The sequence below is a fragment of the Tursiops truncatus genome, chromosome 4 (genome assembly GCF_011762595.2).
Source record: "Tursiops truncatus isolate mTurTru1 chromosome 4, mTurTru1.mat.Y, whole genome shotgun sequence".
Classification (NCBI taxonomy): domain Eukaryota; kingdom Metazoa; phylum Chordata; class Mammalia; order Artiodactyla; family Delphinidae; genus Tursiops; species Tursiops truncatus.
The window spans coordinates 137,399,938-137,424,301 of NC_047037.1; the positions used below are offsets into that span (position 1 = coordinate 137,399,938).

The 24,364-nt window shown below is 44.1% G+C and overlaps 1 protein-coding gene across 2 annotated transcripts in view; it reads right to left on the minus strand.

Annotated features, from left to right (window-relative positions):
- ERG (ETS transcription factor ERG) overlaps positions 1 to 24,364 on the minus strand; it is a 279,139-nt gene that overhangs the window by 198,817 nt on the left and 55,958 nt on the right. The gene's annotated exons all lie outside the window — the stretch shown is intronic.

A 24,364-nucleotide genomic window follows, 5' to 3' on the forward strand; every position in this document is an offset into this window, starting at 1 on the left:
AAAGCAAAAATTAGGAATGAAATGAGGGCCAAGCCTGAATGGATATACTGAAGACCACGTATACTTTTGCAAAGAAAATATTTTGAAAGTGTTTTCCTTTCCTCACAGCCCACAGCTTTAGTAATAATGGTTTCCCCAGATCATTACTTTAGCACTTTTGTCTACTCAAAACAAAGAGTAATGGGGTTTATTCAACATCCTGAGAACTGTAATTAAACAACTGTTTTAGTCCCAGGAAACAAACAGTCTTTTTAATTTGTAGATGCCACAAGGATCCATATTTTTTTTAAGAGATTAGAGAACTACCATATTAAAAAAATAAAAATAAAAAATCTTCCTCAGAATATGCCTGTCGGTGCAGCTCTAACATCCAATCTCTCTGGGGTTTTTTTTTTTTTTTTGGAGATATAGGAATTTCTGTGCTTATGCAAGTTTCCAAATCAAATATCCAATCCCAAAATATTTAGTACATTTAACAAAATCCTCACAACATGACTAATTGCAAACGGCAGCTTTTTCAGTCAAAAATATTTTCAAGTTAGAAAATCCTTAAGTATTGCATCAAAATCAATATTTGCAATGGACAATATTATTTATAAATGGTTCCACAGACCAACTGAGACTCCCACTCCACCCAAGAGGCCCCAGCCAACTCCACCTGAAGGCTGCAGGCCTGGGCATCAAGACATTTAAACCAAATTGCCCAACTGGTGGGGCAAAGGGTTCGGGAGGATATGGAAAATCCAAATTCTTGGTGGAAAATTAGGATACAAACCATATATATAGTCTGATTCCAATATCATAAACAGAATACAGATGGATGAAAAAACAAGAGAGGAAAAAGGGTACAAATGAACTTAGTTACAAAACAGAAGTAGAGTCACAGATGTAGAAAACAAACTTACGGTTTGTTTTCTACAGGGGATAAGGGGAGGGATAAACTGGGAGACTAAGGTTGACATACACACACTACTATATATAAAATAGATAACTAATAAGGACTTACTGTATAGCACAGGGAACTCTACTCAATGCTCTGTAATGGCCTATATGGGAAAAGAATCTAAAAAAAAAGAGTGGATATATGTATATGTATAACTGAGTCACTTTGCTGTACAGCAGAAACTAACAACATTGTAAATCAACTAGACTCCAATAAAAATTAAAAAAAAAAAACAAGAGGGGAGATAGAAAGAGGAGGAAGGCTCTAAGAAAGTGCAGGAAGTCGCTACTGGAAGTGGTCTTTGGGTTTCCAATGTGATTTCTGGGGAGTCTTATTTTCTTCTTTATAATCATGGGCATTTTCCAAATTTTCAGAACCAAGAATATTCATCTGGATAATCAGAGAAGAACTACATAATAATGATTGTATAATCCTAAACACGTTTGCAAAGTGTTTTCTTCACAGTGATGTGGGATAAGCGTCCAGCCTCAAGGAACCATGGGGCCTCCCATGCTCAGAGACAGGCTGCTCAGCAGGAAAGGAGGGGACAGCAGTGAATTAGGTCATGCTTCGCATGGCCACACAGATCTTGAGTTAATTAAGGTGTTTCCAAATTTCTTTTTCTCTAAATCCAAAAGCCAATATTGACTATTATTTGGTTAAATGCTTTCCACGGACAAGTGGTTAAAATAGTATTTAGTTTCCAATTGCTGCAAAGGGAACATGGGTTTTAAAAGCCTGGGCTAAAATTTCCTATACTGTGTCATCCTATAGTATGTTTTCGTGCCCAAACCTCTTCTATGCCAAAAGAAACACTTGATTTATGATTGAATATCATTGGACCTGATTTAAAGACAAGAGCAAAGGCCAGAGAAGATTCTATTAAATATGTGCAATGGGTATTTTTAAATTAGCGTTATAATGTTATTAATATTTCATCTATCCAGAGGGCATTTATCTGACAACGTAAATTATCCGTAATGCAGCTGAGAAGCCCACAAAGGATCCAAAAAGATGTCACGAAGTCTAGGGAGAGAGAAGCTTTGCCAGAGAAAAGGCACGCTACCAGCCGCGTGAGGTAACAACCGGCCCAATCAAAGCAGAAAAGTCAGAAAATTATGCAAACTAGACTCAAGAAGTCAAAAAACACAGCCATTTGAGAACCTTGGTATGAGAGCAAACTGCTCAAGCCAGCTGAACAGCCCTCGGTCCTGCAGAAAGCACAGGATGAAGAACATGGTGCCCAGCCCTGCCAAGGTCAAGTGCTCTGAACCCTGTCACCCCTGGATCCAATGAGCCCCCTGATCTACGCAGTAGGAGAACACATGTGATCGTGATCGTTGGCAAATTCTCACTGGGAATGGTCAAAGTTAAACACACCTGAGCATCTCAAGGGCAAGTTTAATTTGCAAAGCAGTCGCGGTACACAGAGAGACTGGGCTCAGGGCCAGATTGGTGCTGACCACCAGCGGCCAGCAGACCACTCTCCACCTCAGTCTGCCCATCTGCAAGCCATGGGTTAGACAGGGATGGTGCGAGTCCAAGGAGACAGTGTTTGTGGCAGTGCCAAGAGAAGAGACACAAGGCATCGTATGTCCAGGGACATGCAACGTCCTCGTTCCATAAACACACAGACAAGAAGCCACTCCCTACGCACAGATTTTCCTGGCCACCTGTGTCAGCAACAGTGAATGTTTCATAAGCTGAGGTCAGCTACTGGGAAGATGGAAAACTAGATGTCCTAGAGAGCTGCTGCCTTCTCGACAGAAAACACCCCGGACCTTGAGTGAACAACAGCCGTCTTTTGTGGAAAGGCTTCATTCCCAGCAGCGGCACCGGGGACAGTCATGGTGAACTGTGAGCCCGCTCATCTGTTTATAGCCCCCTCCCCACAGGTAGCAAAGGCAGCGGACACACTGGCTGCCCCCTTCTCCTGAGAAAGGAAATCCAACTTTGCTTGGGTATGTAGCCCAGCCCCCCGACATGCCCTGGCAAAGGCTGACCCTGCCCCAACTTCAGGGGCAAATCTGATCATTGGGCACCCATTCCTCTTGCCACTGATTGGTTTAGGGATGAGCATGTGATATCATTTTGGCCAATTCAACCCTGGGGGACATAACAAGAGGACTTCTGGAGAAAGTCTCTTGGCTGACAAAGAAAGGTCATGTGATATTGTCCTGTCTTGGGGACAGTTGGAACTGTGACAGCCATCTCAGAACGATGAGAGGTGGGGACCTGAGGACAAAACCAATATGCTGCGATGTCAGGGGAAAAAATGAAGGCAGTCCCCTGAGATTCTGCTTTGGGTGGGGGACGGCAGGATTAATCAACCCTGAAGACACGAAGCATCCTATAGACTACAGTGTCTATGTTCAAAAGAGCCACCTTCCTCTCTTTTATTATCTGTGTCCAACTCAAACAGACATGCTGGATACACTTTTCTGTTCTAATTTTTTAAATAAAATGATCTGCTGGAAATTAGCCCAGCCCATGAATCTTCCTACTTATAACATTATCTCTTAAGACTTGAGAAACAAATAACTATTATCAAGATAAGTGATCTATCTCAGTCTATATATGTATTGAGTGTCCAGGTACTAGAGGTGACACAGAATGGTGCCCTCAGTAAACAAAGGATTTGATGGGGGGATTACACTTCTGGTTAAATGACTGATTGGAGGCAGAATGTGGTGAGGGTCATAAGAGAAGTACAAAAGAGGTGGCAATTCCATCTAGCCTCACGGAATGGCAATGCCTCTTCATAGGAGTGAGTATACCATAGGCACTTAGTATTCAATAGATGGGAACAGGGAGGAGAGTATATAAGGTAGAGGAGAGAGATGAGCAAAGGTATGAAAGTGAAAAAGTACGCAGGAGAGGCACACTGTAGAGTGTCTTTTACTCTCAGAACACAGTTCAGAAATGTTGAATGACTTGTCTCTATAATTAAGAAGTTATGTTGATACTTGTTTCTTTCCACAATCTAAGTTCAACCTACCCTTCAAATCCATTCATTCACTCAACTGTTCCTCCATTCATTCATCCATCACCCATTATCCATCATCCATCCATCCATGATCCATCAATCTATCCATCCATTAATTCATCCATCGTCCATCCATCCATCCATCCATCCATCCATCTACCCACCCATCATCCATCCATCCATCCATCATCCACCCATCCATCCATCCATCCATCCATCCATCCATCTATCCATCCATCATCCATCCATCCATCCATCCATCATCCATCCATCCATCCATCATCCATCCATCCATCCAACAATCTATCCATCCATCATCCATCATCCATCCATCTATCCAACATCCACTAAGTCAGTTTCCTCCAGGTGCCATCACTGAGTTAAGCACTAACTAGAGGTGGGCTCTGCCATGAGTTGAGAGTCTAGTGGGAAAGACAAGGTTGTAAAGGAACAATCACAAATACCAACTCCCCCATTACCACGCTTGACCCTCAGCTGCAGAATAACTCCCACAACAGAGGTATGCAGGCAGAACCCAATTGAGCAGAGCACCTGAACTATTGGAGAGACTGAAGGAAGAAAACTGGACAACGAAGAACACAGGGAGGAGCAGTCAGAGAATCAGGAAAAATCTAGAAAGGACCCAAGTCCTGGAGGCCAAGGAAGGACATTCAGTAAGGCAGAAACAGTTCACAGCGTCGATCTCCAGAGAGCTGAAAACGAATGAGAAATTCAATCAACCAACCACACAAGTTGACAAAAAGGTATTGGATTCGGCAAGTCAGAACCTCTGGGTGACCTCCAATAATATTGCCAGTTTCCAAAGGTTTGCTAGTGGAAGGTTGGGAGGATATAGGAAGGTCAACATAGGCTATTCATGAAAGGCACTAAGCAACAAAGAGAGAAAAGGGGAAAGCAGTTTAAGAAAAAAAGAAACACGTGTTCACTCACCCAACATTTGTTGCATGCCTACTGTGTGTCAGAAATGGCCAGCAGCTAGGAATGCAAGAGTGCACAAGACTCAGTCCTGCCCTCAAGAAGTTTACGATGCAATTAGAAGAAGGTTTATCTTATTTGTCTAGCTGGTTTCTTAAGGATGAGAAAAGCAGGTACGTTTATAGGTGGGATAAAGGGAAAGGTGTAGTAGCAGAGACAGATTCTAGAGACAGAGGATCAGGGACAGTCCAGTCTTGAAGACACAGAGGAAAGGCCAGGCCATAATGTCAGCTCTGGCGGGTGGAAGGGACGCCAGTGTCTCAGAAGTGGTGTGTTACTAAATGTTTAGCAACCGGCTCTCCAGGGGAAATCCTCTGATTTGAAGCATTTGGCAATTCTTGTGGAGTAACTATCCCTATCCTGGGCAATTTCAAGAAACTAACAGAAGTCCCTGAGTACAGAGTTGAATAGAGATATGGGCCATCTTTCTAGTAAGTCCGAGGTGCCAGCCCTGGCACACCTGTGCTCCAGAAGCCAAGCAGAGAAAAAAGGCCCCGAAATTACTGTTAAGTTAAGAGGTGATGGTGAGGAAATCTGTGAAGACCAACCAAAGCAGCTGCTCTGCCAGTAGCTGAGTCCCTGAGACATGTCACTTGTAGAAAACACGGCAGTGCTCTGAAATCGCATCCACATCAGCTCTTCTGCCTCTTGAACCTGCTTAGAACCCAAAACGTCGTATGCTGTTCATCGTTACCATCCCTCAACTTGACATCGTTCGTGCGCACACGTGGGTACCTTTCCACTTGTAAATCACTGTGCTGACTTATCCACTCTCAGAACTCAGCGAGGCAATTCCTGGCAGCTTTTCAAATTCCCCAGAGGGGGTCCACTGACTCTCCGTCGTAGAGAAACGTGGTAAAAAATATACCAGAGCAGTTCTGCTGGAAGAAAATGGCAAGAGTCTTCAGGAATCAAGTCTGTGCCATGCATGGCCACGCCTGGAGGCTGCCTGTCAGTTTTGTTTTGTTTTGTTTTGTTTTGTGGTTGTTTGGTTTCCTTTCATTTTGTTCCTTAGGGTCAGCCTTTCTGCCATTCACAGCCTTAAGTCAACCTCCATCCTTCATGCTTCTTCCCTTATTCTTTTTCCAAGGAGAGAGCAAAACGAACCTGGACATTAACGCGCCTTACGAGCCTGTGATGTCCTTGGAGGAAGGGACACTGGGTCTTTCTCTCCTTCTTGGCCTCGTCATGCGCATGTGAAAGCATTCAAGCTGATGGGGCTGATGGCAGAGGCAGGGGGGTGGCCGCCGCCTTCCACCAGGACAAGACGCACAGCCACCAAACGGCTCCACAGCCCCTCGGTCTGGGGTCCATGGTCTGCCTCGAGGTCCCCAGTAAAAAAGAGACATTTGAAAGAAAACAGGCTGCGTTTGAAAGGCGGGTGACATCCAGAAAAGGGAAAACAACTATAAATACTACTTCTCTCCCGTTTTACACTGAGCCTTCTGTTAAAGGAAACACATTTACCAGAGTTGTGTTTTTTCCCTAAGCTCAACTGGAAAAACATAAATATTTAGTCATTTCATAACGGCAGACAACTGACAAGCAGGCCACAGATTAAAGGGACATGATGTATTTCTAAGAAAGTTCATCAAACAAAATATATCTTTGAGAACAGAATCCCAAAGTCTGTTTTAGAAGCGAATTTGGCCTTCAAAATGAATGTTGTCTTGATGTCATCACAAGGTCACATCTTACAGACAGCAACTGCTTCAACAGCCATCTATGCAAACAACGAGGTCTGTTTCATATTTTTATTTTTATATTTTGTTTTTTTGGGTTTTTTTGTTTGTTTTTTTGGTACGCGGGCCTCTCACTGTTGTGGCCTCTCCCGTTGAGGAGCACAGGCTCCGGACGCGCAGGCTCAGTGGCCATGGCTCACGGGCCCAGCCGCTCCGCGGCATGTGGGATCTTCCCGGACCGGGCCATGAACCCGTGTCCCCTGCATCAGCAGGCGGACTCTCAACCATTGCGCCACCAGGGAAGCCCTGTTTCGTATTTTTAAATTGACAACACTGGGCAGAAAAAAGTAAAACATTGTTAATGCCTAACTGCTTTAGAGGATGCATATAAAATAACTAATTGCTAGTTAAATTAATCAATATTGTATTACCATCTCAATATTATAAATGCAAAATTCCTGAGCAGCAAGATCTATAACAGAGCAAAAATGAAAATAAATTAATAGCGATATCCTATGTAAGGGACCCAGAGAATATCACAGAGCATCTCTTTCAGATGAAATTCTTCTTTCAGCATCCCTCTAATGTGTTTATTTTGAATACTGTATGAAGAGGCAAGTCAGGAGAGTTAGAAGCTTTTCCTAAGGAAAATCAACTGGCCTAAAGGCAGAAAGAAAAAATTCTTAGGCTCTCCAATAATGCAGATAATTCTCTACATTATCTGCCTTTAAAAAACAAACCAACTGCCAAATACGTACAGAATATTAACTGGGAAAGGTTTCCTTGTGCTCTTTAAGAGTGAGGCATTTCAAAGAACCTTGAACTCATCCTGAAAGTAGTTCTGTGTCCACTAGCTTGGCTGAAACACTTTGGCCTCCCTGGTGATGGGGTTTTCACCGCAGGAGCACTGAAATCAGCTTTTCCATTTCTGCTGATTTTGATTAGTTTAAGAGAACTGCATCAAAACTGTCTCACTTGTACTGGACACAATCTGGAAATAAAGATTTTTCACTCTTCTTATATATTTAAATAGAAATCACGAGCCTCACCACAAACGCCCTTCGCTGATACAGTGTAAGTCCTCTACACACGAATGAGTTCCATTCTGAGAGCGCGTTCGTAAGTCCAATTTGTTCGTTAAGTCCAACAAAGTTAGCCTAGGGACCCAATGAACACAATCGGCTATATAGTACTGCACTGTAACAGGTTTATGATACTTTTCACACAAATAATACGCAAAAAAAAAAACATAAAGAAAACATTTTTAATCTTACAGTACAGTACCTTGAAAAGTACAGTAGTACCGTACAACAGCTGGCATCCAGGGGCTGGCATCGAGTGAACAGGCAAGAAGAGTTACTGACTGGAGGAGGGAGAGGAGGTGGGAGATGGTAGAGCTGAAGGGTCGTCAGCAACAGGAGACGGAGGGCAAGCTGCAGTTTCACTCACGCCTGACGCTGATGGCACAGGTTCTGGTTCCTTGCTGGATTCAATTCTGTCTACCCTCTTGAAAGAACAATCCAGTGATGTCTGGGTAGTAGCTCTTTTTTCTCATCATAGATGACACGATAGCACTGGACTGCATTCTGAACGGCTGCTGCAACCTCTGTGTACTGTTCCACGTTCGGGCCCTGTGCCTCAAAAACGAACAGTGCCTCCTCAAGTAAAGAAAATCTCCTTGCCATTTCCTGCATCGTGAATCTCTCTGGTCCTTCAAGTATTGTTCTCCTCTTGTCTCCCTTTGTTCTTTCTCTAGGACAAAGAGAATTCAGGAAATTCCCAGGCAGCTACCCTATCTGCACTCGCTGTCTCGCCAGTTGTACGTTGTGAAGGTTGGCTCCACCCTTGAACCGATGAAACCAGCCATGGCTGGCATTCAAAGATGTCCCCTCTGATTCTTCGCCGTGTTTCTTCTTCAAGTCTTCATAAAGGCTTTTAGCTTTCTCTTGAATCAGCATTAAGCTGAGCGGGACTCGACGCTGATGCTGACCCTGCATCCACACACTGAGAAGTTTCTCCATCTCCTCCATCACTTTTCCACGCTTCTCCGATATCACTGTCAACATCATCAGCACAGCAGACTTCACATGTTCCATGATCTTGTTCTTTAAGATCGCGCCGATGGTTGAACGTTTCAAGTTATAAGGACAAGCGACGTCTACCATCTTTTGGCCTCACTCCACTCTCTCAGTTATTTTCCTTTCTGTTTCCATCATAATCGCTTGGCGCTTCCTAGCAGTACCAGCTACATTACTGCTGCTTTTACGCTTGCTTCTGGACATCCTGGGCTTGAAATAAAGATACTGTACTACTGTACTCTATACAGTACTGTCCAATAAAATACAACCACTTGTAGAGGATGCATGCACGTGACAATGTACACCAGACACGTGAACCAACTTATGTGATTGGACGGGTGAACGCACGTTCACATCTCTGAAAGTCTGCAACTTGGAGGTGCCTATGTAGGGAACTTACTGTACCCAGGAGGCAAAGTTTACAATGTGCCTCTGGCTGTACAGCTCTGCATTCCATCCGTACAGAATCTTCCATGAAATACATCATTAGCAAGTCCTTCTATAAGTATTAACTGATGACATCATGCAAAGAGCTGTGTCCAGGGGTGAGGGAGGATGCAAAAGTTCCAAGGTGTGTCTCTCATGCCTTGCGGGAGAGTCAGCGTGTGGCCTAATGTTTTATGATACAGAATAAGGGGCAACATAGCAGCTTCGATAAGATGCACTGGGACAGCTCGGGGAAGAGGAAGAGGGAGCTTCAGCTTTGGGTGGTAGGATTTAAATCAGATGATGAAAAAGAGGAAGAATGTTATACAGACATGAGAGAGGAGGGCAGCCCGGGAAGAAGGAATAAGTGCCGCAGGCCATCAAGTACAACAGGACTGCAGAACACGAGCCTATAAAGGGGGCACAAGGCAGCCACCTCTGCATGTGAGTAAAAGTCTCTGTGAAACAGCATAACAACAACCAAATCATCTTTGCCATCACCTGAGGTGGTCAAGGAGGGCTTTTCAAAGCAGGACAAAGGCGTCAGACAGAGGGTGTGGAGAGAAGCTGGGCCAGTCCTTCAGGCAGATGTTCCAGAAAAGCAGGAGAGCGGGAGAGCCCAAGGGTGGGATGGTGGGCACCGTGGCTGGACCAGGAAGGCTTGTGTGGCCAGGCGGAGCCACTGAGAGAGCCTCAAAGCACAGGCTAGGAAGTGTGGCCCTTGCTCTGAAAACAGCAGCTGGGGACTTTTGAGCACCTGTAGAATGGAGTTTCCCAAAGAGGCTTTTGGGAAGATTCCCAAGGCAGCTGACTGCAGGGAGGGAAATGCTACCACGGTCCAGCCAGGAGTGAAGGTGGCCCAGCCAAGGAGCGAGGAGGCAGGATGGAGGGGAGGGGAGATGCCAAGACCTGGGGGCCCATCGGACACGGAAAAGGAGGGGGAGAGAGAAGGAGAAAGGATGGAAAATGGGAAAGTGAGGTCTTGATGAAGGTGGGGCATTCTGTTCCAGTCCCAAGGATGAAAAATTTCATCCTCAGGCCCCAACCCATGAAGCTGGGCAAGGTGAACAGGAGCTCCAGGGCTTGGTCCAGGCAGGGACTGGGCTTGGACTCTCTCGGGGCCGCAGAGCAATAACAGAGTTTCCCAGGGCAGGGAGGGTGGCTAAGATGGGGGCTGGGGGAGGGGCTACAGGGAGATGGAAGAGGCTTGTCGTCCTCCTGCGGGGCGAGCCTGACCTTCGTCCTCCGTACACCCACCTGCTGAACCCACACCCTGTTCCGTTCGGGGATTATCTTCTCACTTGAAATTTCTCTGAATTTACTGTTTGCAGCATTCACGAGATACAATGATAACGTTTATTCATCACTTTTTTTTCCTTCTTGCTGGGAAAAGAGCTATCAAGTACCTGGACTTTTCTTTGCCAGTCTAACCCTCTGAAACGTGACCAGGTTTTGCAATCTCGAAACCAGGTCTTCCAGGCTGGCTCTATCTCTCTAAACAAGAGGAAGGAGGGCCCTTCTCCCTTCTCGTTTTATGGCAGATAGAATAACTTGAGCTTTGTGTAAGAAATGCATCAGAAGCCAGTTAACCCAGCACGGCTGCTGCCATTCCCCTGCGTGGTAGTAATGGCCTCGGTCATCACCCGAACTGTGGAGCCTTTACGGCACTAACCATCGGCTGCTGTACTGAGAGCCTGGGAGGCGGTGATCACTCTCCTTGTTTCTCTGATAAGGAAGTTGAGGTCACAGATCTGCTAAGTGGATGAGCAGGGATGGGAACTCAGGATTCAAAGCCTGCCTCGATTTAGTCCGTGAACCTTGCTGTCTTTTCCGTGGAGGAAAAGTCACACTCTGGTTTGAGGGCAGAAAAGACAAAGAGGCAAGCATCCCTGAACCGTTTCTACGTGTCATTTCCACCGTGGGGCCCCCTCCCGAGATCCATGATCCTCTTTTGGTTAAAACCCAGGATGAGTGGGAAGATGCTCCTTGGAGAGCTGCACGCTGTTACCCTGATCACTCAGAACCAACTCATGCCCCAAAGACAAAAATCCCCAGGTATGGACACACGCAAGCCAATCTTTGCCTTAAGGCCTCCCAGTTTCTCCTTAGCTTGTCTCTGAAATGCTAAGTTTTGTCCATCCATTCTCTGAATCAACTTCCTAAAATCTCACCCAGCCACTGTGGCCTTCTTGGGAAGGCTCAAGAATGTCATTTCAGGCAGTGGGGATGCTCCCAGAAGGCGTTCCCCTCGCTGGTGTTTCAGACGTGGCATGAAACCAGACATCACACCACCCGCTCTCCACCCCATCGTGTCCGTCCCCATTTACCAAAAACACAGGCAGCCAAACAGAAAGCCTTGAGACCTTGCAGAGGGAAGCTGAGCAGACACCCATGTATCAGGGCTGGGAGGAGAGCTCAGCTGCTCTCATTAACATCATCGTCTTCTTTATTCTCCCTGTGACCACCAGCCTGCTACTTACTCTTGAGAACTTTCCTGCAAAGCAGAGAACGAGGCCCTGGTCGCAGTCCAATTCACAGCTCTCAGTCTACCTGGGACCCAGAAAACATTCCAGCCGCCCTTGGTGCTGAGAAGGATGACTGAACCCAGGACAACCCCATCACCTCCCTTCCATCTACCCCCGCTTTGTGTTTATACCTTCCTGAGTGAGAGAAGGACAAGCTGTGTGACCCTGGGTGAGTGACTTAGCCTCTCTGTGCCTCCATTTGCATGTCTATAAAATGGATACAATAGTAATATCTACTTATAAGTCTTTTGGGGGAATTAAATGAACTAATATATTTCAAAAGCTTAGAAGAGTTCTTGGAACATAGCAAGTGCTCAATAAATGTGAACTATTGAATTAGTTGCATAAAATGGTTTATGGAGAAGAAGTTCCAATGAGTTTTGGGGGACTACTTGTGAATTTTAAATACTTTGTCCACTGGAGTCACAGAAGTCATTTAAAGGTGAGCACTTCCAGTGAGCGTGAATTACACACCCAGGGCAGGCAAGGCAGGGCATCCACTCCTGTAGCTCAGTTTTGCTAATTAACTGGTTTTGCAGGATGGGTTCTCAGGGGAGCAAAACCTGAGTCAGAGATAAAGGTGGAGGGCATTTGACAGGGTGTATCCTGTGGATGCAGGGGGGAGGAAGCAGGCGTGGACGTGGGGGGAAAGGTGAGCTGTCAGGCAGCACTAGGAAAGGCCTCACACATGCCCCTGGGGTACTCTGCAGCTGATCTGGCCTTTCACAGCTGGGAGTCAGGGGCAAGGGGCCAGGCCTTTAACCCCTGCTGTGTGGTTAAGTCTATGTGTCAACTGGGCTAGGCTCTGGTGCCCAGCTGTTTGGTCAAACACTAGTCTAGGTGTTTCTGTGATGGCATTTTGAGCATGTGGTCAACATCTACAATCGGTTAACTTTAAGGAAAGCCGGTTACCCTCCCTAATGTGGGTGGACCTCACCCAATCAGCTGAAGGCCTTAAGAGAAAAAAAGAGGTTTGGGGGGAAGAAGGGATTCTGCCTCCAGACTGTAACAGAGAAATCCTGCCTGAGTGTCCAGCTTGCCAGCCACAAATTTCAGATTCAAGACTGGAACATCAGACCTGGAGATTTTCATACTGAGTGAAGTAAGTCACACAGAAAAAGACAAATATGAAATAATATCACATATGTGGAATCTAAAACATAATACAAATGAATTATTTACAAAACAGAAACAGACTCACAGACATAGAAAACAAACTTCTGGTTACCAAAGGGGAAAGGCGGGGAAGGATAAATTAACTGTACGGGATTAACAGATACACACCTGCTACACATACAATAGACAAGACAGGGACTTACTATATAGCACAGGCAATTATAGTCAGTATCTTGTAATATCCTATAATGAAAAATAATCAGAAAAAAATATATATATATAACTGAATCACTTTGTTGTACACCAGAAACTAACACAATATTGTAAATCAACTATACTTCAATTAAAAAAAAAAGACTGGAACATCATCTCTTGCCTGAGTTTCCAACCTGCTGGTCCATCCTATAGATTTTGCCAGCCTTCACAGTTGTGTGGGCCAACTCCTTAAAATAAATCTCATTAAAATAGATATAAAAACAGATAGAGATGATATAAATCAGATATACAGACGCAGACATAGATATAGATATAGAGAGATATCTACACATATGTATCTAAATCCATCCTATTGGATCTGCTTCTCTGGAGAACCTGACTGGTACCCCTGTGCTGAGAAGGCTTTGGCTGCCCCAGGAAGGAGGCATGACCTTGGGCAGGGCATCATCTGCAGCTGGTACTCCCCAAAGGGGGCCAACAGCTGAGACATCTTCCAGCCACACTCCCAGCATCTGAGGCAATAAGCCCTCCACTCCTAAGAAGGGCAGCACATTCCAGAGTCCATGCTAACCAGGCAAACTGAACAGGTACAGAGTAAATGACCAGAACTGTCAGGTAAAAACCAGGATGAAAACATCGCGTGATTTAGAGTTGGGGAAAAACCTTAGACATCACTAATTCAGTGTGAAATACTCTGGCACAAATGGACAGCGTCCGATGATCATGGTACATTGAGGCCGATCTCAGCTGACCAACGCTCTGCACATGAAGTTATGAGACCTCTGATAGCGGGTGGTCCAGGACCTTCCCACACAGCAAGGATGAAGCCTGACCCTTCCCCATGCACAGGAGGGAGGGAGCGTCTCTAAAATCCAGAGTCAGGGCGCGGAGGGTCTGCTGATTTCCGTGTGCTGTAAATATGATCCCACCCGCGATTTCCATGGGCCAACAGTTGTAGGGAGAGAAGCGCACATGGGTCCTCACAGCTCTCACGTGGGACACTCAGTGGGGAGGTCAGAGACCCCACATTTCTTTAGCGGGAGTGTTGCCAGCGTCTGTGCAGTGTCTCCCTCACCCCAAGGGGTGAAGGGAAAACGGACTTAGATGGTGAAATTGCACAAGCATACACACGCACACACACAGAGCTCAAAGCTTCAGAAGAACCATTTGGGGAGCCTCACGGGACCCCCAGGGTTCCAAGCTGCCGGGGCAGAGGGACTGGTGCCTGACTTCCAGGGGAAGAAGCTCTCAGAGAGGCAGCCTGGAGCCACCTGACACAGGTAGGTAGATGGGCCACGGTGGGAGAGAGCTGAGTTGCCATCAGGGGCCTGAGCATCCTTTGGAAAGTCGGATGTCAGACTTCCGGGAGCACGTCAAGCCTGAGAGAAGGCGGCTGGAGGTGTCCTAGGGGTGGAGAAGCTATGAGGAGGGCGTCCAAAACCACGCCACGGAGAGCTGTGGTCCCTACAAGACCCCTGCGGAGCCTTCCAACTCGCCCCATGCAAGACAGCCGGTGCTTGGACCTCAGCTCCACAAATCACAATGCCCTGGGAAGCAAGCCTTCCACGAGCCCCTTGCCACCCTCCCCTTCCCGCTCCAGCCCTGGAGGAGCAGGGGCAGAGGGCAGCAGAGAAGGGGGAGAAGAAGAACAGTGCTGGGAGACAGGGGCCCCAGAAGTCTTTCTGATTCTGAGACAGGCTCAACACGCAAAGCATCTTTAAATGGACGGAAAGACAGACTTACATTGATTAGACCTCTCAGTACTTGAAAATTAGACTGTTACTTAGCCCCTGGAAGTTCTGGGGAAAGTCTGGCATCTACGAGACTGGGATGGGGGTGAGACGTGCTCTGGACTTGAACCATGAGTTTGGGGGGAATAAAGTTCATCCCGCACTGCGTCTCACTGAGTCCAGCACATTGGAAATACAGATGCCCAGCTTCTCACAGGTGTGGTGGAAGAGGTGAAATCACGGAGGAGTGGAGGCCGACCTCGGGGACAGCGACAAAAAGTGAGACACATCTGGACAAACACCAAGAGGCAGAATGGTCTAGAGAGGGTGAGTGATCCAGGCTAGTGAAAGACCCACACTCCAAGCCCCACCCCATTCATCCCACCCTGGCTTTGGCTCACCTGGGACTGCAAAGTAATGAGTGGAAACACCTGTACATCAAGGCGATCTGACAACATCACAATCAGAAACACCTGCCTGTAGGCCAGTGGCTGGAAGAAATGTCCCAATATACAGACTAACGTTTAGAGAAACACAAATACCGTATGATATCACTTGTATGTGGAGCCTTAAAAAAAGGATATAAATGAACTTGTTTACAAGACAGAAACAGACTCACAGGCACAGAAAACAAACTTACGGTTACCGAAGGGGAAAGAGCGTGTGAGGATAAACTGGGAATTTGTGATTAATGGATACACACTACTGTATATCGAACAGATAAACAACAAGGCCCTACTGTATAGCGCAGGGAACTATATTCGATGTCTTGTAATACCCTATAATGGAATTGAATATGAAAAAGAATATATATATGAATCACTTTGCTATACACCTGAAACACTGTAACTCAACTATACTTCAATTTAAAAAAGAGAACACTTCCAAGAAAAACACACAAAAAATTAATGAATTAATTAAAAAATAAAGTTCCCAGTTGGGTTCACATATTGCCGGCGGGAAAGGTGGGTGAGAAAAAAAAATGTCCCTTGAAGGACAGGACACAGAACAGCTCCAGTGCAGTGTCACAGAGGACCCCCTCCCCTGCTCACAGAAGGCAGCCCTCCCAGGGAGCGATGGAAGGGTCCAAAGGGGACACTGGAGTGATGCCACCCTAGGTGGCAGCCTGTCTCATGTAGGACTGTAGGACGTCATGAATCCTATCAACCACCCCTCCCTGCTATTCAGAGGAGTGAAGAGGGAGTGAAGAGCAGGGAGGAGAAGCTCTATTTTATCTGACCAAGAAATGCAACAGTAAGAAATCTTAATAAGGATGAAATCATAGCGCCAGTAGAACGCAGAATTAAACAATTAAGAGACACTTCCGGCTGAAATATGCCAAGAGGTTTTTACTTCTAATTAGTATTAGAAGATACTAATATTGAGTATCTTCTATAGGTGAGCCAACAAGACGTCAATTGGAGATTTCAGGCAATTCCTAAACTCTGACAGAGTTCACGGAAAATGAAAGGCAGCCCTGCGATTCCAGCCTGTCCATGTGTCTAGCCCCACTCGGAAATCCTTGGCTCTGAGACACCCATGTTGTCACTATTAGTTTCTTCCATCTCTGGTTACAGCAGTCAGGTTTACAGGGAACAAAGAGACAACCAGAAACATCACCTCTACCTACAGGACATAGGGTTCACCAGCTTGTATTGTTGGAACTGATGGATTTCACATAATTCAGAGAATCACTGGGTTCCAGAGTTGGTCCCAGGACCTCCACCCGCCACTCCCCACTCCCACCAATTCAGATGACATAGCCTAAAACACAACAGCCATATAAGGCGGAAATCCAACCTAATGTTTAAATAAGATGAGTGAGGGGAAGGCTCAACTGCGAGGATACCACGGTCTTGAAAGATATACAAAGTTTGGTAAAGCTCAAAGGAAATCAAGGTGAATCTCGAAGTTAATTTATGAAGCAATCCAATACCATATTATTGTACTAGACATGCTCAATTGGAGAAAATCAGAGAGATAGATGATAGGTAGATAGATAGATGATAGGTAGATAGATAGATGATAGGTAGGTAGATAGATAGACAGAAGGATTACAGGTGATAGACAGATGGATAGATAGACACAGATGATGGACAGTAGATACTGATATCAATATTTTCCGTTTTAATTGCCAAAGGCTAACCAAAGAATTCAGGACGGTTATGGGCGTGGCGGGGAGCGGTTAGAATCATGACTAAACATTGTCCCCGTACCAGAGGAATTTCTCCCATTTTAATTCTCAGATGACCTGACTCCCTGAGTTTCTCATACCCTTAACTTGCTGCCATGAGCATTTTACTCCTATTTCTCTTTTTACTGACCCTCCTATTTCTGCGAGCATTTCCAGTCACCACTTTAAGGAGAGAGGATAACCGTTTTCTCCTAGAATAATAATAGAAGCAACTTTAAAATAAATTCACAGGCATAAAAAAATTAAAATGAGGAGAAGTCAAAGCTTACCAAACACTTTTTGAAAAGGAAGTTATTTTACGAAAAGCGTTTTGAACTTGGGAAGACTTTGAAGGTCCTCAGAGCCACTTCCATTGTCTTTCTGACTGCGTTGCATCCTGTTACTCGCACTTGGCATAAACCTCCTACTTCTTGATTTAATTTCGGCCTTTAACTTTTGACACTTTCATTGCAAATGTAGGAACTTTGAAAAAAAGAAACCAAAACAGCTGTGCAAACATCAGACATTCGAAAATGAAACGATTTTTGATAAATATTGACTTTAAATGGGGAGGAGAGGTGGTGAGGAGTGAAAAAGCAGCAAACTGATATATTTACAGCAATTTAAATCCACCCTTATCATTAAAATGTTTCATTACATTATCATATATTTTACAAAGTTATCATTAAAAATGCTTCTGTGTTTTGTAACTAGCAATACAGAGCAACGGCAAAGTTATCATTAAAAATGCTTCTGTATTCTGTAACTAGCAATACAGAGCAACGGCACTGAAAATAATGCTTAATAACACATTGATGTGTGGACTTGCCCTTTTTCTCTTCTTTTTTCTCTCAAGCCCTTTTGAAGAATATCTTTGAACACCTCACACTGATTTGATGCTTAACGTTCAAGTCCTTTCAGCAGCTGGAAGTTTCCTGAATAAAACACATGAGCCTTTCATTCCTGAAACTCTAAGATCTGGTGAAAGTCCTCAAAAAATTATGATCCAGTTGGGTGGAATTTCCTCCTGAGAAGTGAAAGATAAACCACATCAAAAAAGGTACTGAAGGGCTTTCTGTCTCTGCTGAGAACGGGTGAGCTTGGCCATGGTCGGGGCAGGAGCCCAGCTGTGCTGTCGAGGCAGGGGGAGCTCAGACTTACTTCAGGCAGGAGCACGGGCAAGGTGACACTGAGAACCTGTCCAGTTCAGGGCACCAGAAGCATGCCCCAATGTCAAACTGAGCCAGTTCAAAAGTGTTACACTTTTAATTTATATCCTTATCACCTAAAGAACTTGTCTTTGACAGGGTATGTCTGCCACAGGAAGAGATCTGAAATGTGTCCAAATCAGGTCCTTTTTCAACAAAATTGCATATAATTTTGCAAGGTCTCCAGCAATGGGCCTTAATTGAACATTTTTCAAGATTTTCAGACAAAAACTGTATTAAAACTGACAGATATCAGAGCCATCCTTTGTGGTTCCTTGTTCTGGGACTTTGGGGGAAGCTCCACCTGTGTGGGAAGCGGTGGATTTGGGGTCCGCCATTGGAAACACCCAGCTTTCTCACTGGTTTTACTGCATTAATCAGCTATTTTGCAAGCAAAGTCACAACTCAGACATGAAGAAGTTCCTTCAGACATCGCCTAGGTCCAGGGAATCCTTGACCTGGTTTTTGGATCAGGAAACTTCCCTGATGAGGTTTTCAACCATCCTTGGAGAAATAGGGGGAGAAGTGGAAGAAGAGTAAGTAACTTTACTCAAAAGGCTAAATTAAAGGCATTTTCCTTTATTTTGAGATTATATCCTTTTTTTTTTTGATGTTAAAATGTCCTTTATTTGTGGAAATGCTGTGAAATTACAGAATAGGTTTTGTTTGTTTCTTTCTTCTTGTTTTTTTATTTTAATGTCCTTATTTAACAAAACAAAATGGAAATCCTGATTCCCTTTCTTTTTTTAATTTTACTAGTCTCACGTCTTAATCGCAAGTCTCCATCTAAAATGTCTGCAAAATTATGAGAATTTAATTAGATACCTGAAAATATTTACTATAATAAATAGAAGAAAATGCAAAATATTATATATGGTATGATTACGGCCAGGAAAGAGAACACACAAATGTGATATACAATGCAAAATGAAAATAGTTGCAAAAGAATGGTATAATTGGGACAACGTAAATTTTTTTTTGGGGGGGTGGGTACGCAGGCCTCTCACTGTTGTGGCCTCTCCCGTTGCAGAGCACAGGCTCCGGACGCGCAGGCTCAGCGGCCATGGCTCACGGGCCCAGCCGCTCCGCGGCATGTGGGATCTTCCCAGACCGGGGCACAAACCCGTGTCCCCTGCATCGGCAGGCGGACTCTCAACCGCTGCGCCACCTGGGAAGCCCTGTAAAATTTTTTAAATTTCTTTTTAATAGGATTATCTATTCTAATAGAATAGAATTCCTATAGAATTATCTTTTAAATTAAAAGAAGTTTCGAGTGATACATACTATCGATTGAAGCATACACAATTCTCTCTGTAGCCACCGGAGTGTGTCTTTCCAAAAATATTGACGTAAATGTTAGTTCTTTTGTCACTTTAATAATTTATACATTATGAGTATTATTTATTGGACATTATCTAAGGACTAATCCAGTCTTCATGTCCATTTTGGGTCCTACAGAACAGTCTAGGCCATATTCAAAGACTCTTCTCTGATAGGGTCAGCTTGAATAGAAGCGATTTTAAAATCTTCATAAAAGTTCTATTAGCCTCGTGCCACTACAAGATTCAAAATCCATTTGCTGGGCTTCCCTGGTGGCGCAGTGGTCGGGAGTCCGCCTGCCGATGCAGGGGACATGGGTTCATGCCCCGGTCTGGGAAGATCCCACACGCCGCGGAGCGGCTGGGTCCGTGAGCCATGGCCGCTGAGCCTGCGCGTCCGGAGCCTGTGCTCCGCAACGGGAGAGGCCACAACAGTGAGAGGCCCGCGTACGGTTTAAAAAAATCCATTTGTTCTCCTACTGGGAGTCTGAAATGTTAACTAGAAAGTGTACATCTTCCCTCTTTTCTTGCCCAATTCTAACTGAAGGTTCTGCTTTGGTTCTCCTTAAAACAACCTTTGCATTGCACCTATAGTTAACAATAACGTACCCTACACTTAAAAAGTTATTAAGATGGTAGATCTCATGTTAAATATTCTAATAATAGTAATACATCAGTGCTTAATAGATGAAATCATTTTCTCTATTTTTCCTCCCTTCCAACTTCCTCTTTCCCATAGTTGAAGGTTTTACTTTCTTGCTGAATTCTCAGTTTTTCCTACCAGATGAATGGTATGACTTTTATTTTCTTCCTCCCCACTTCTTTCCACTGTTTAAACCATTAAGAAGTTATCTACACTATCCCAATGCTTTCAGTACCAATAATAGAAAATTATATAAAGCAAATCATCTGGGGTTCCCTGGTGGCACAGTGGTTGAGAATCTGCCTGCCAATGCAGGGGACATGGGTTCGAGCCCTGGTCCGGAAAGATCCCACATGCCACGGAGCAACTAGGCCCGTGAGCCACAACTACTGAGCCTGCGCGTCTGGAGCCTGTGCTCCGCAAAAGGAGAGGCCGCGACAGTGAGAGGCCTGCACGCCATGATGAAGAGTGGCCCCCACTCACCGCAACTAGAGAAAGCCCTCGCACAGAAACAAAGACTCAACACAGCCAAAAATAAAATAAAATTAATTAATTAATTTTTCAAAAAACCATGATTTAAAGCAAATCACCTTTGAGTGGTACAGTAGCCACTGTCATCCAACGAGTTGTAAGAAAAATGATTTCTCTTACTGAATACCCATTCTGCCTCTGGGTTTAACTAGAAGTACAGTAAATACTCTTCCTAAAATGCTACCCTAGGTCACCACATGTCAGACTCATCTGACACAGTCAAGGCCCTATTCCCATTACAAACACAGTGAAATACTATAGAACAAATAACCACCAATACCCACCACTCAGAAAAAGAGTCTGTATAATACCCAAGAGCAAAAGAAAGAAAGAGAAATCCACAAGCTCCAGAATCAAAGAGAAAAAATAAAGCAAGAGTGGTAAGTACTAGCTGAAATCACAAAAACCCACAGGAATTTGGGCCCCAAATATAGGTCCTAAGAAATTGGTGGGAGGTGAGGGGTAGATTCTAAGGCTCAAACAGGGACAAAACATGGCTTATGATTCAGGGGAAGCAGGAGAACTAGGATTGGGACTCTTCCTAGCAAGAAAGCTTGCTAAGTGCCCAAGGACTTGTGCAGAGGGGAAAAAAAAGAAAAAGCTATCTGTGAGACATCAAAACCACATTTCTGTTATCTGTATAGAGTATATTAGCACAGCTAGATTAGACAGATAGATAACTGATGCATAACCATCAAAACCCCTAGGACGCTGGCAGGAGCAAACAGAAAACCCACTCTGTAGGGACACTTTCACATCTTAGGTTACAGTAAACATACAAAGAAAAATTAATTCCCACCGAAGATGAGCTCACAAGATAATATTACAAAGTACATGATGAAAAAACTAAAATGAATAGATTTTAGTTGATGTAGATATGCAAAAAGAAGGAAGAATAACACCCCAAAAACTGTGGATAAAAGATCACACCAAAAAAAAAATCTGTAAAATAAATTTAAAATAACTTTTTCAAAAAGTATCTAAAACCATAATGAAAAAAGCAGGACAGTATAAACCAATCACAAGCAGAGCTGAAATAACTGAAGACACTTCCAGAAATGAAAAATTTAATAGATCATTTAAAAAACAGTGTTTCATAAATGATGGAAAAATTAGTGAACCACCTAGAAAGTAGGAAAAAGAGACAAGAGAGAGGTATTAAGGAGTGTGGAGGCTAGGATGCAACGGCCAGTGCCTACCAGGATTTCCATGATGAGTGAATTAGTGAAAATGGGGGATAAAAAATATTCCAAAGAGATAACTGGGAAGAAATCATAACCAGGTTTGAGGAAATAAGTGAGACTTCGAAAGAAAAAAGAAAAAGAAGTCCTGGGCAAAATACAAAGAACTAAATGCACATCTAGTCGTAGCATGAGGAAACGTGGAAGACAAAGAGGAAATATTAAAAGTGACCAGAGAACAGGAAAGAGATTAACCACAAAGGAGCCAGTGTGAATCGATATAAGGCTTCTCATCAGCAAGAACACATACCAGAACACAATGAAACAATATCTTCCAAGCGCTGGTAACCTAAACAACTGTCAGGCAAAATGATCATTCAAGAACCAGGGGGAACTGAGAAAATGTTGAGGGAAAGACTGAAAGATTTTCCACTCACAGACATTTAATTAAAGAACTACCAAAGTATGCCTTCAGTACCAAGGAAATTAAGCCCAGAATGGGAAAAAAATTAAATTCAAGAAGCAAAGGCACACAAAAGAAACTAGCTAGGGGCTTCCCTGGTGGCGCAGTGGTTGGAGTCCGCCTGCCGATGCAGGGGACACGGGTTCGTGCCCCGGTCCGGGAAAATCCCACATATCGCGGAGCGGCTGGGCCCATAAGCCATGGCCACTGGGCCTATGCTTCCAGAGCCTGTGCTCCGCAACGGGAGAGGCCACAACAGTGAGAGGCCCCCGTACCAAAAAAAAATTAAAAAAAAATTAAAAAAAAAAACTAGCTAGCAGTTGAGAAATCCAGATAAATGTCGATACAATTAAAAACACGGCAACCATGGTCAATTTTAGAAGGATTTTAAAGCAGCGTAGAACTAAGGAATTTGGTGACAATAACATGAGAGACGGGAGTCAGACGCCTTATATTTTGTAGACAGAGGATAGAGATACCATTTAACTTTGGACTCTGTTAGCTAAGGAATACTTGTAAAATTGTAGGAGTAGCCCAAATCGACTAAAATTAGAATGTATACATTCCAAAAACAGTAGGTGGAGAGAGGAGGAATAAATACATTTGATAAAGTCAGAAAAGGAGTAAAACTGGGAAGCTGAAAAAAACAGTAATAAATACAAATATATATAGTAATAATATTATAAATATATATTTTGTCGATTAAACTCAGTTATCAAAACATAAATATCCTCTTCGGGTTTTTTTTTTTTTAAATCCGAGTTATATTCTGTTTACAACAGATAAATTTATAATGTAAACAGGAAAGTTTAACATAAACTTGTTGAAAATGATATACCTGATATAGCAGGAAAAACTTCACCTAACAAAAAGAAAGCTGGAATAGCGATTTTATATCAGGAAAAGGTAGATTTTAAGACAAAAGGCATAAATAGGGATAAAGATGGGCAATGCTCCATGATAAAATGGGGTGATTTACCAAGAAGATATAAAAAAATCCAGAAGCTCTATGCCCCCTAACAAGAGCCTCAAAATATTGACAGATAAGCAAAAATTAACAGCATGATAAGGAGAAATAGACAAATCTATTATAGGTTATGGAGAGAAACTGTCACTTTGTCCAAAACTACCATATCCAAAAAACTAGTACGGATGGTTCTCAGAGGATGTTTTGTGAGACTTCAGCTGTCACCTGAGATTTGGTGGCTAAAACCCCAAACCGAGGACAAGAGAGACCTGACGGGCTTGGGCTTATTAGGAGGTGGATGCAGTGTCCCTCGCCAGTTTATGTAGGGGACGGGGCCAGTCCAGGATGCTTCCTATGGACGCTGTAAGAGACAGCGAGTCTTGAAGCCTTCTGCCGATACAGAGATGAGCTTGGGAATCAGTAAGAGCTGCCTGCCCAGCAGGAAGCTGCCGGGGCAAAGAGAGGGACCCTGGAAGCAATCAGGCCAAAAGGGGTCTCCCACTCCAGGGGAACTTACAGATCCCCCGATACCCTTACACATGGGCTGCCACCCAGAGGGCCTCAGTAGGACAGTATCAGACACACAGCGATAGCCAAGCTTCTCCTCCAGATGCAGCCAGACAACTAACTCATTTCACTTTATACCCACCCCTATACCCATACACGGGGGAGCCAGAACCAGGTGGGGGGCAGATAACAGAATAGACCTCCCCCTCTATACCCCCGTGGCCTGTCCCTCATGCCCTGGAGGGCCGTTTAGGGAGGACGGAGGGGTACAATCACGTAAGAGTTTTTAATTAGTCTAGACCAGACTTTTACAAATGGCTGAAGGAGACTGGAAAGTTTGAATCTACCAGCGAGTCAGCAAGAAGGCTGTGAAAGAGATTCATCTGCACAAGGATAAAAACAGAGGGTGAAAAAAAGATCGCTGAATGTGCCTATTACAGATAGATTTGAAAAGCACAAATATCCAGCTAGATCTAACAGGTTTTCAGAGGATCCTGCACAACGTAGAAAAATGACACTCTTTTCATGCCCATGTGGAGGATTTATAAAAATTGACTAGGTGGTAGGTCCCAAAGAAATAATCCACAAACGCCACAGAATGAATATCCACACTCTCCCACTACAATGAAACAAGATTAGAAATAACAAAAAGACGTCTCAAAAAAAAAAAGACT